This window comes from Rhinatrema bivittatum, chromosome 6 (genome assembly GCF_901001135.1).
Source record: "Rhinatrema bivittatum chromosome 6, aRhiBiv1.1, whole genome shotgun sequence".
Lineage (NCBI taxonomy): Eukaryota > Metazoa > Chordata > Amphibia > Gymnophiona > Rhinatrematidae > Rhinatrema > Rhinatrema bivittatum.
The window spans coordinates 199,422,343-199,434,351 of record NC_042620.1 but is presented as its reverse complement, the minus strand read 5'-3'; the positions used below and the strand labels follow the sequence as shown (position 1 = coordinate 199,434,351).

The following is a 12,009-nucleotide window of genomic DNA, read 5'->3' as shown; positions in this document are numbered from 1 at the left end:
TAGAGTCCTCCTGTCTTTCTGGGAATCAGGAAATGCTAGGCAAAAAAATCCCCATCCTTTCTCCTGCAGTGGAACAAGTTTGACTGCTTTGGTCTGCAAGAGGAAGGAGAGCTTCAGATGCAGCATATTCTGGAAGATGAAAGCTGCACCAAGAGCCTCTTGGAGGGATTTCTAACAAATTTATTTATTTATTTATTTTTTGTTTTTTATATACCGATCTTCTTACATTGTATGCAAATCAAATCGGTTTACAGAGAACAATTAAACTAGCTTGGTAGCATTACATATAATGCTTTTAAGTAACAAATAAATATAAGAAAACATATAAAAACAATAAATAACATGGTATTAGAAAAAATTCCTATTATACAGATGCCTTGCAAGAGGCTGATGAAGAAACCATAAAATAAATTAACTAACATGTGGAAGTATCGAACAAAATTGTGCTAGGGTGCAGGGAGGATAGGCATAGGGAGGACACGGGGGTGGAGGGAGGAGAGGGACAAATATAGTTTGTAAGTATTCTGTACAATTCAAAAGACCCAGTTGTCTTAGTTTACATAAGGCCAGTGGTTTATGAAAATGATTAGTCTTCAGATAAGGAGATCCTCCAGAATGAAAATGGAGATATGGTTTGAATTCAGTCAAAATCTGATCCCTTGTTTTGGGTGGGAAGCTGCCTGGAACTTTGGGTCTCAGTGCTTGCTTAAACTAGGGTGAAGACACTTCTGTTGGCAGAAAAATGCCTCATCAGGTAGAAGGGTCTCCTCAAGGCCCATTCAAAAACCTCCTTATAGAAGAGGGTGGATCTGAAGTGGCTGCAGGAAGGGTCTGAAGCACTTAACAATGGCCTTTAACATGAACCACTGCTACTCTGACCTTATCCATGAAGAGATTTTCTCCACTGCAGAGCACATCTGTCAACCTATCCTGCACGTTTTTTTGGGTTTTTTGGGGGGGGGGTTTTGACCCAGCAGTTTCCACCTACTTCTTTCTTCTTCTAGATCAACTGGAACCAGGGCTAACATTTGGCATCATAAGTTTTCACTCCCAACCATGTGGGGATTTTTCCCCTATTTTATATCCCCTTCCAACTTCTGTTTAGTCCAATTATTGAAGTGATGGTCCTGGGCCAGGGGCCATACAACAGGGATCACTGCAATCAAGGATCCTGAATCCAGCCACTAGGTGTCACTTTAGACAACCACTACTCCCTTCCCCATGAGCAGTAAACACTGCCTCCACAGTATTTCCAGCTCCAATAGACCTAGGAAGCGGAAGACCAAACCAAAGGATCAATCTCGGGACCTTCTGCATGGCAGTGCATAGCACATATCAACTGAGCTTTTGTTCTCATTTCAGATGCTTATAACCATGAGAATGTGCAAGCATCAACAGTCATGGCAGAAGCTATTGATGCTGTATCGAAGTCCATGATAGGTAGACCTGACTACATTTCCCTATTCCTCTCCCAAATCTATTAATCAAACAAATCTTCTTGCTTCACCTGAAGAAAAAATGTAAAGAATGTTTTTTTGCCCCCTCCCAGTATGGAGTATATATATTGGGCCATAAAGATCTGGTAAGAAACTAAGTGGAAACTAAGCATAGTGTTCTCATAGAATTTCTGCCCCCAAATATCAAGGATGTGAGAGTACGTCCCTTGGGTACCAAGGAATGATTCCTAGACTTCTTGACATTTTTGCAAACTGATGCAATCAAAACTGATTGGTGTAGAAGCTAGTTGCCAAATGATTCCATATTTTCAGGACAGGTTAATCCAGTCCTGGGTTTTACCCCACTGTCCACTTGGACTTGTAGTCTTGCTTTTCTCAGGGAAATCAATAAGGACACAAGTACTACAAGTCCATGCAGGCAGTGGGGTAAAACATGGACTAGATATCCTGAAAATATGGAATCAGTTGTCAACCTTAATGGTAGCTAGGGATTTTCAAATCTGGCAGCCTTCTGGTCACAATACTTTTGTGTTCCCTTCTTGCTAACTGGGGGGTACAGATAAGAATGGGGGAGACCTATCAAATGACCTGCTGGATGGGCATTGTCACCAGCTCCTTGGAGCACCAAGGTATTTTAAAACACAAACATTGGTACCCAAGGCTCTTTCTACCTCCAACTCAAATAGCATGGTTTTTGCCATAGCCTGTATGAAATCTGAACAGGAGAGATCCTCAGGGAGTTTTTAAATCTAGCCTGTGGAACAGAAGGATCTGAAGGGAGGCCTATTGATATTTCCTAATCAGAGAAAACCACAAACCCATAAAAATAATCCCAGGGCTCCTCAGACTCCAATTCTGAAAGCACAACTGGTAGGAGTCAGATTATACACTGACCTGCTGGCCATGCCTACTGTAGGATTTACAGATGACTAGTATGGCTGAGGTTCTGAGGCACTACGGGGCATCAAGGAAGCTTCCCTCGCCAATGCATCCAGCAATTTGGTGCAGTCCGCATTATTGCCAATGCACTACCTTGAGACAATGTAAATGATTTGATGGCAGTTAATGCTCTGAAGGCTTCAAGGACAAACTACCATCATTTGCACTCCTGCTGAAGCATCAGAGCAAGGCAGATGGCAAGAGAGTGCCTCCAAAATGCTTCTGACCAGTTCATCCTCAAATATTGCTAACAACAAAACTGCATGGCTTCAGTAGGAGGGGGTTTACCTTCCTAGGTGTTGGGGCAAAATGACTGACTGACCTCAAGCCAGCAGACTGCTTGGGCAAGGAGCTAGGGTTCCACCCTTGAGCTATTAAGTGGCTCTCAACAACTGAAAATGAGCAGGCCTAAAGGAGTTGCTAGAAGTCTGATGCCTATTCCTGCAACCTCACCTTTAGGACCAGATTAGTCCTTGGGGCTTCTAAAAGAGTGCTGGCATGGCGGGAAGGCATTTCTATCAATCTGAGGACTAGAAGGCCAAATCAAGAGGAGCCTTATGAAGTCTGAATTTAGAAGTAACTAGGTTTGTGCCTGTACAAGCAAAGTTTGTAAGTACTGTGTAAATTGGATAACCTGACCTGGACCAGATTTGTACTGTGATTATTGTATTTGAATCTGATTCATTTGTTTGATCCTAAATCCCTGTTTAACCATGAAGAAAAGAAACCTGTTGTCTTTGTTTAAATCCTACAAAGTGCAAGCCAAGACATTCTTGCATTTCATTTATGTGCTTACACTAGCCTGGAATTCAGAAAAGAGTATGGCTTATGCTTGCAGATGCCTCAAACGGGGAACTATTGGAAGTTGAATTTCAGAACCATTTAGACTGACAGTCCAATACTGGCTCTGGAGGATAAGTAGCCTTCTTGACCAGGCTGCTTGAGAGAATCAGTATATATTGAGGCAGCCAGCACGTCTCTGCTCCTGGCATTATGCATTAATGCAAGCGTTGTCAACAATTCTTGGCATTCGCCCAATGCTTAACATCAGAGGCAACTGGTGGCAGATATGTTGCAGAACCCTCTGCATGTACTGGATGGAATGAATAAGAAGTGTCCCAAATCTATCATCATTGAACCCCAAAGAACAGTGCTCCTCCAATGTTCATGCATAGCCAGTGGATAATGCAGCTCCTGGGTCCACTGAAACCAATACCAATGTTGTTGGGGGGGGGGGGGGGGAGGGGAGGGAAAGTTTAACTTTGAGGCCAAGCCAAAGACATATTTTCTGCAGAGCTTCAACACCCCAGAGTATATCTTTTGACAAGTATCACAACCAAGGACATTCCTACCAAGGCAATAGCTGCAGTCAACATGAAGGTCTGCGACAGACTTGTTTTTTGACTGATTTATATTCCACTTTTCAAGCACTTTAAAGTGCATTACATTCAGGTATTGCAGATATTATGCAACTGTAGCATGCACATTTTTCAAACCTCCTAGCATTCTCATACCATAGGAAAAACAGATGATGCAAAATTTAACAACAAAGACAAAACACTCCAACCAATGCTAACAGTCACACAAAGATCTAAATGCAAAAGAAAACAAAAGAAACTTAAAAACTGCCAAAGGACCTAACTAGAGAGTAACAGTACAGAGAGTAGTCAAAAGATGGATTACTGCAAAAGACCCATATGACTGAAAGACTGAAAACAAAACCAGTGAAAATCAATGAAGAAAACACATCTGTAGAAAACTATGGACAAAAATGATCAGAGGGCGGGCCCCACATAACTACAATGATGCAGATTGTCTAAAACATGCTCAGTAAGAGCATGTAAAAGCTCTAAAAGCTTCGGAGAATTATTCCATCCCCAGGCTCAGTTGATGTCATCACCCACTTGTGGAGAATGCTATCCTGCTTGACCTCAGAGAATAATACATACATACTATGGGGCCGATGCAATACAGTGCGCTCAGCCGAGTGCACTGTTTAACCAGCAGTTGGATGCAGGTTGTATAGGAGCTACCTAATCCCCGTATGCAATAAGAGGATTAGCGCCTCCACAATGTGTGTCCAACGCGGGGTGAAACCAATAGCGCTTATCATATGCAAATGCATGTGAATGAGGCTATTACCTATTCACTCCAAATGCAAAAAAAAATAATGTGCAGCTGAGATGCACAATTTTGTGCTCAGAAATTAACACCTGCCCAGAGCGATATTAAGAAGGAGGAACAAAATCTTTAAATAAAAAACAAAATTGCCAGCAGTCAGGTTCAGGACATATTAACTGCATCGGCCCCTACACTAGCACTAGATGGGATCACTATAAACTATCTCCCTTGCTCCTGGAACATGCTTCTCTTACATAGCTGTGGGAATAAAATACAATAAAATCCACTGGGATAATGACCCTGGATCTCAGATCTTTCATCCCATAAATTGAAAAGATGGTAATTCTAATCTCGCTAACTGATCACTCAGATTTCAACTACTCAAATGCAAAAACTAATGATTACTTATTTTGTGTAACTATAAAAAGTGCCAATATTGCAAAATTGTATTTTTCTGTAACTGTGCAGTAGTAGAAAGTGTTACAACTCTTACACACTATATAACCTCATATTGGCCTTGTCACAAAAACAATAAAATCTCTCCACTGGCATGTTTATAAGCCCTTTTAACTGCCAACAGGATATCCCCCTGTTCCATAAAACTGGTCATAATTTGTGCATGAGCTTTGAATTAAAAAGTGCTCAAGCAAAAAAGGCATAGATGCAAAACATCCTACAAATAGTTTTCCTTCAACCAACATGGGTGACAACTGGTAAACTGTAATTAGGGGTTTCTATCTATTTCCTAAAGATAAAAAGATGAAACTGCCCATCAACAATTAAGATGGAAATATCAAAAACAAAACTTGGCTAGCAAAAAAAAAAAAAAAAAGTTTGTCATCATACTGAAATGAAACTAATCAAATTTACCAGATTCCCATCATACTACAGATCATTAATATACCTTTGCACACAATTTCACTCTGTGCTTAATTGGAAATATTGGTAACTAATATTCAAAGTCACAGACATATAGGTTTGCAATATTGGGTGTCATTGTAGTCAACCGAAGAAGGTGCAAGAATACACTTAGGCAATCCACCGTATTTCAAATATAGGTATTCTTTAATGAAAAAGTCTTTCACTCAATGTAATTGGCAACTTCACAAAGCTTGCAAGCAATGTTTATATGAGTCCCCCGACACGGGTCCGTGTTTCGCTTTGTCGCTGCATCGGGAGGGACCACAAATATATATTTCAATCTTTAAAACCAATCCAGGAGCGCTCCCAACAGGGGATCCCTGTTGGGACGTTGTGAACTGCTCCCGTGGAAGAGTTTCTTTAGGATTCAATAATAATTCATATTAAGCACTTTAAGTTAATAACGTGTGGTGAACTAATAAAAGGAAATAGATGGGTTTTAATGGGTGGGGAGTGTATGTGGATGAATGAATGTAGTGGGTATATGGTTTTAGATGTGATTATATTGCTGCTAAATAAGTTTGGATATTTATGTATATCAAGTTGCACATGTCTTTGTATTACTGTATGGCTATTATAAACATCAATGGATGTAATTAATAAAATGATAAAAAATGACTTGTATGCATTAATAGCTGTTAAGTAGTAATATTGACAATTAAATTGTTATAAGATTACAGTAAATTGTGAGTGTTAATGTTATATATAAAAAATCATTTCATGGGGTTCCCTATGTATGTTGTGTTGTGAAGAGTAGGGAGTCCGTACTCTCTCAAAATTGTGATTACCATATTCACTATGAACAGTTAGCGCAGTAAGCACAATTCTGAGATATCAATCTGTGAGTTTTTGAGGTGACTGCAGGAATACACAAACTAAGCACTTTTGTAGCTCACTTTTTCTTATTTGTTGTTACATGGTTACTTTTCACTTCCTTATGTAGCTCATTTTTTAGAACAACCTCAAGCAGTTACCTTTGGTATTTTATAACTTTCGAGGTTTTCAATAAATATTTGTTTAAAAATCAAGTTCTGTACACAAAGGAAAAAAAATCACTAAAAAAGTTTCCAAACATCAGCAGATTATTAGCCTATCAATCATAATTCATTGATATTATATAACAAGTGTTTCTCTATGACATCACTGCACAATTATATGGAATATATGATCCATATTTGCCAATTAGGCATTGTTGGCGATATAAACAGCAAGGTCTTTCAATACAGGTATCATGTGACGTAAACTTGACAATTGTTTACATTAAGAATATGTAATTTATAAATCTGTTATTTAAAAACTATACTGTATGCTACTTAACAGTTGAATGTCACTAAGAACCATTTGTCATTTAATCACAATGGATAAGGATATAAAGATTTTATAGGAAACATTTTAACCATTTATGATATGAGAACATAAAGTCCATAATTAAATTTCCTGAAATTTGTATAAACATTAGACTTATGTTAATCACTTTTTTTACATAATAAAATATGTAGTTCAGCATGTAACACATATTGGGGTACATTCTAATTACCACAGTTGGTAGGCAATCCTTTTGAAGCATACATACAGGTCACAGTAGACTATTAGATCCAACAAACATTTAAAAGTAACAGAAACTGAACCATGACCTCTGACTGAGAATTGTCTAAGTATTAAGCCACATACAGCATTTCATTAACCAGTCACTTCATCTCCAACCGTCAGCTTGAACATTTACTCCTTGGAAAGGTACAGTAAACAGTGAAATATTTCAGTTTTCCTCCACTACCTTCACACTACAGAAGATTACTTCAGCTTTACTTCTGAAGCATGACACAAGTTGCAGAACAGCATGAGAAAAAGTTGATAAGCAGTGCTACTTTCAGTAATTTTTTTTTTTTTAAATGAAAGTTTTGTTTACTCCAAATGGCAGCAGTCTTTGTCCTAATTGTTTATTCAAACTGCAGACTATAAATGAATGATGTGGGCAAAGGAGGCAGTAGGTGTTATTACTAAACATAGAAAAGTTCTATTTTTAAAAAAGTCTCTTGGAGTGTCTCTCAGTTTGTGGTTTCCTTGCTTTTTAAAAAAAAAAAGCATACAGACCTAAAGTGATACATACACATATTTGAAATAACAAAACGCTTAATGTCAGCAAAAGTTACATTTTTGAGCATGGTTTTAAAAAAAAAGTATAACTATTGCTAAATTACATATCAGATATAGTATACAGTTCTGACAATATCAAATTCTTCTCCAAGATCCATTTAAAACTTTGCAATTTTGCCATTCCCATCCATTATCCGTTATAAATAACCATGGAATTGGCAACACAGATAAAACAAACAAAAATTGGAGGCTGCATTCTACTAAACATTTAGAAACACAAAAGTAGTGATTAAGAGAGCATTTCTAGTCTATACAGACCATGCAAACCAATAGAGTTAAGTTAGCAGTGAATTCCCTTCCTGGAGCAGAAATGTTTTCTTGCAACACATCAGCTGAATGAAAACTGAAGGTTATTCTATATAGTAATCCCAGGTTATACAAGGTGATCTGAATTCACATTTGTGATGGTTTCTCAGCCTCTTTTTACCTTAGATCAAACAAGGTCCAAGATTGAGGACCTGTACAATATATGAGAGTATTACTACCCTGACACCATATACCCCCTGTGCATACAAAATCATCTGGACTGGCCAGTTTCAGATTCTGACTGCTTCCTAACACAGGAGATATGATAAAATTTGTTCTTATCTGATAATTTTCTTTCCTCAACATAGAAATAACGGCAGAAGACCACCAAACTGCCCATCCAGTCTGCCCAGCAAGCTTTCACACTTTTTTTCTCATACTTATCTGTTACTCTTGGCCCCCATCAGCAACCCCATGGTTCCAGTTTCCCTACACCCCCCACCATCGATGTAGAGAGCAGTGCTGGAGCTGCATCCAAGCGAAGCATCCAGCTCAATTGGTCAGGGGTAGCAACTGCTGCAATAAACAAGTTACTCCCACGCTTATTTGTTTACCCAGCCTGTGCCATTCAGTCCTTGTTGTTGTCTGAATATAATTCCTCTTTTCTTTATTCCCCCTGCCGTTGAAGCAGTGCGTTGCACTGGATATGTATTCCCAGTGAAATATCAGGCTTAATTGATTCAGGGTAGTAACCGCCATAACAAGCAAGCTACTCCCATAATTATTTGTTTGCCCAGACTATGTAATTCATTCCTTGTTGGTTGTTGCCTGAATATAAATCCTCTTTTCCTCTTTCCCCCCTGCCATTGAAGCAGAGAGATATGCTCTGAAAGTGAAGTATCAGTCTTTCCCCCCTGCCGTTGAAGGAGAGAGCTATGTTGGATATGCATTGAAGTGAAGTATCAGACTTATTTGGTTTGGGGTAGTAACCACTGCAACAAGCAAGCTACTCCCTGGTTTTTTGTGAATGCAAATCCTTTTTTTTTCCATATTTCCTCTTGCCGTTGAAGCATAGAGCAATGCTGGAGTTGCATTGACAGTGAGTATGTTTATTGAATAAGGGTATTAATCTCTAGGTAGTAGCCTTAATTCCCGCAAACTACCCCCATGCCTCTTCTCTTCATTCACATCCTTTAGACTTTATGGATCCATCCTTTCACTTTCCCCACTCCTCAACTGCTCGATACACAAAGCACATCTCCTTCATTCTCAGCCCATAAGAGGGGAGTGACTGTAAGCCCTTGCCAGTAGCCTTCTGTGAAAGCAACTGGATAAGGACCCTCTTTCTCACCCCTCACCCCTTTTTTTCTTTTTGGATCCCTCAAACTTATCCCCACTCCCAAGGGAGGACAAAGAGGGGACAGAAAAGAGAAAAGAGAAAGACAGAGAGACTAATTATCTTGAGTGTCTGTGCTTCCTGGTGGGGCCTAGACTTGCCTAACAGGTTCCAAAGAAAATTATTATGCAAGAACAAATTTCACCTTCCTTTTCTTCCTGCTAGACCAATCCTTACAGTTGGGAGTTGACAGGGCTGCCTTAAGGACCCCCCCCCCCCCCAACCTGAAAGCCACGAGCACAGGGATGACCAGGTGGTGGGCTTACTGATTCAACTGAGGAAACAGACTATGCTTCTGCTCAAAATGATGCCTGCACCCTTGAATAGTGCATATGTGTGGAACGCCACTGAGGGTTGCCTATCACTGAGTATATAGGCTAAGGTGATTGCTTCCTCGATCCATCTAGCTAATATGGCTTTGGAAGCTGTTTCTACTTTACACAGACCTCTGAACAGAACAAACAACCAGTCTGACCTCCTGAAAGGTTTTTGTCACCTTGAGGTACCTTAGTAACACCCAATGCACATCCAGGAGGTGCAGTCTTTCGTTCTTACCCTTATCTGCTCTTTTTCTAAAAGTTGGCAGCAATACAGTCTGCTTCAAATGAGAGAGAGAGACCACTTTTAGAAGGAATGAGAGTACCGGTCAGAAGGTTACTGACTGAGGAAAAATTACTAGAGGTCTACAAAATCATGAAAGGATTTGAACGCATAAACGTGAATCAGTTATTTGCTCTTTCGGATAATACAAGGACTGGGTGGCACTCCATGAAGTTAGTAAGTAGCTCATTTAAAACAAATCAGAGCAAATTTTTTTTCACTCAACACATAATTAAGCTCTGGAATTCATTGCCAAAGGATGTGGTTACAGCAGTTAGTATAGCTGGGTTTAAAAAAGGTTTGGATAAGTTCTTAGAGCAGAAGTCCATAAACTGCTTTTAAGTAATAAGGATTAGTAGCTTGGGATCTATTCATTTAATGTTTGGATTCTTGCCAGGTACTTGCGACTTGGTTGGCCACTACTGCACACAAGATACTGGGCTTGATAGACCCTTGGTCTGACCTAGTATGGCATATCTTATGTTCTTATGTTGTACTAAGTAGGATTCTCTGCATAAAAAGCCTGTAACTCCAAAATGCACCTAGCAGAGCAGATTGCTTCAGAAAAGGAGTTTTTAAATGATTTGAAGGGTGCTCCTACTAGTGCCCTGAGAAGCAAGCTGAGTTCCCACTGAGGAAAAAAATCGGTTTGAAGGATGGTCATATATGCTTCACCCTTTTTAAAAAGCACACTACACCTGGATACAATGCTACCTCGTACCTTTAATGCAGCCCCCATAGCAGGATATGACTGCAACTTGCACCTTCAGTGAATTCAGTGCTAAGCCTTTGTCCAGGCCCTTCTATAAATTAGTTTAGGATTCATAGGATGTCCGACTTGCATGGGAAGTTTTATGCTCCCAGCAGTAAGTTTGAAATCGCCTCCTCACTTGAATATATGCTAAATGAGACTGAACTCCCTTTCACGAGCCAGGCCATTAGACAAAATGCGGATTGGTTTCCTTATTGGCATAATGCAATATAGCAAATCTAAAAACTATATACAAAAAACAAAGAAAACAGGATAGTAAAAAATTAAAATTAAGCAAAATGTCCTTTTAAAAAAAAAAAAAAGCATACTAAAAGTCAGACACCTTTTCAATTAATCAAAAACCTGCTTAAACAGGAAAGACTTGAACAGCTTCCTAAATTGACAGAATTGTTTTCAATTCTGAGATCAAGGGAGCATTTGTGGAATGGAGAGAAATGAGAAGAGATAAACATAAGAGGAAAGAGAGCAAAAAAAACCACAAAAATTATTAATGCAAGCAAAAAATGGCTAAAATCTCCCAAAAAGTGACAGAGCAAAATAAACAAAAGTAACAAACAGCACAAAGGAAAAAAATGCAAAATAAAAAGAACATATTTATTCTTGGCTCCTAAAAATCTTGGTTGGCACCAAATTTTCTAAATATTTTCCACCCCTGAATATATTCATTTGTTTAAAAAAAATAAGAATGAGCAAAGAAAATGGATTCATGGCTCACTACGCCAGTCTATCAGCTTCTGCTCACAGTCCTTAACACTGCTCAAAATATTTCCAACACTTCCATAGCCTTTTGACTAACTGATCCTGACAATCCAATCTGATACCTCTTGAAGATCTCAACTGTGGTGATTTTTACCCATACAACAATCTTTACATATGAATATTTCCTTCTTTCTGAAGAAAAGTCCAATTTGGTTATGAAAGCTTATGTTCTAGATCATCTTTCAACTATGCTTACTAGCTGAATGGCCCATCACAAGTGATGGGCTCACATAGCCAAAGTGTTCAATGAGGTCTTAAACTCTTTTCAGATCCCTGCCTGTACATACTTAGGAGGATATATGTACCCAGTGATATTCCCCACTGTGTCTGTGCAGCTGCTTCACTGCTGACTGTTGGGGCCTGAGCTGCCTGCATCACCAACAGATTGTCCCATGCTGCCATCTACAGGGCTGCCCGCCAGCTTCACTGAAGTTATCTCTCATGTTGCTGTTTGTTTTACTGTTGGCCTGCTTATAGCGCTATGCATGTCCATATCTAGCACAAAAAAAAAAAAAACAGAACAAGAACATACAAATGCCTTTTAAATACAAGGGAGCTGGTCCAATAAAAGCAATCAAACTTAAAAGAAATACAAGGTAAATGCTGAAACAGAGGAATGATGATCATTTTTATAACCCCATTCA

The 12,009-nt window shown here is 39.1% G+C and overlaps 1 protein-coding gene and 1 long non-coding RNA gene across 6 annotated transcripts in view; both read right to left on the bottom strand.

The window, feature by feature from the left end:
- LOC115093936 (arf-GAP with GTPase, ANK repeat and PH domain-containing protein 1) overlaps nucleotides 1-12,009 on the bottom strand; it is a 1,595,449-nt gene that overhangs the window by 1,402,996 nt on the left and 180,444 nt on the right. The window lies entirely within an intron of this gene.
- The window catches only part of LOC115093938, a 33,478-nt gene that overhangs the window by 1,214 nt on the left and 20,255 nt on the right, over nucleotides 1-12,009 (bottom strand). Inside the window, exon 3 of one of the 2 annotated variants that reach the window (XR_003857443.1) lies at nucleotides 11,665-11,860. The exons of the other annotated variant lie outside the window; for it this stretch is intronic. This is a non-coding gene — a long non-coding RNA (uncharacterized LOC115093938). Of the gene's footprint in view, nucleotides 1-11,664; nucleotides 11,861-12,009 lie in introns of those variants that run through there. 2 annotated transcript variants of the gene reach the window in all.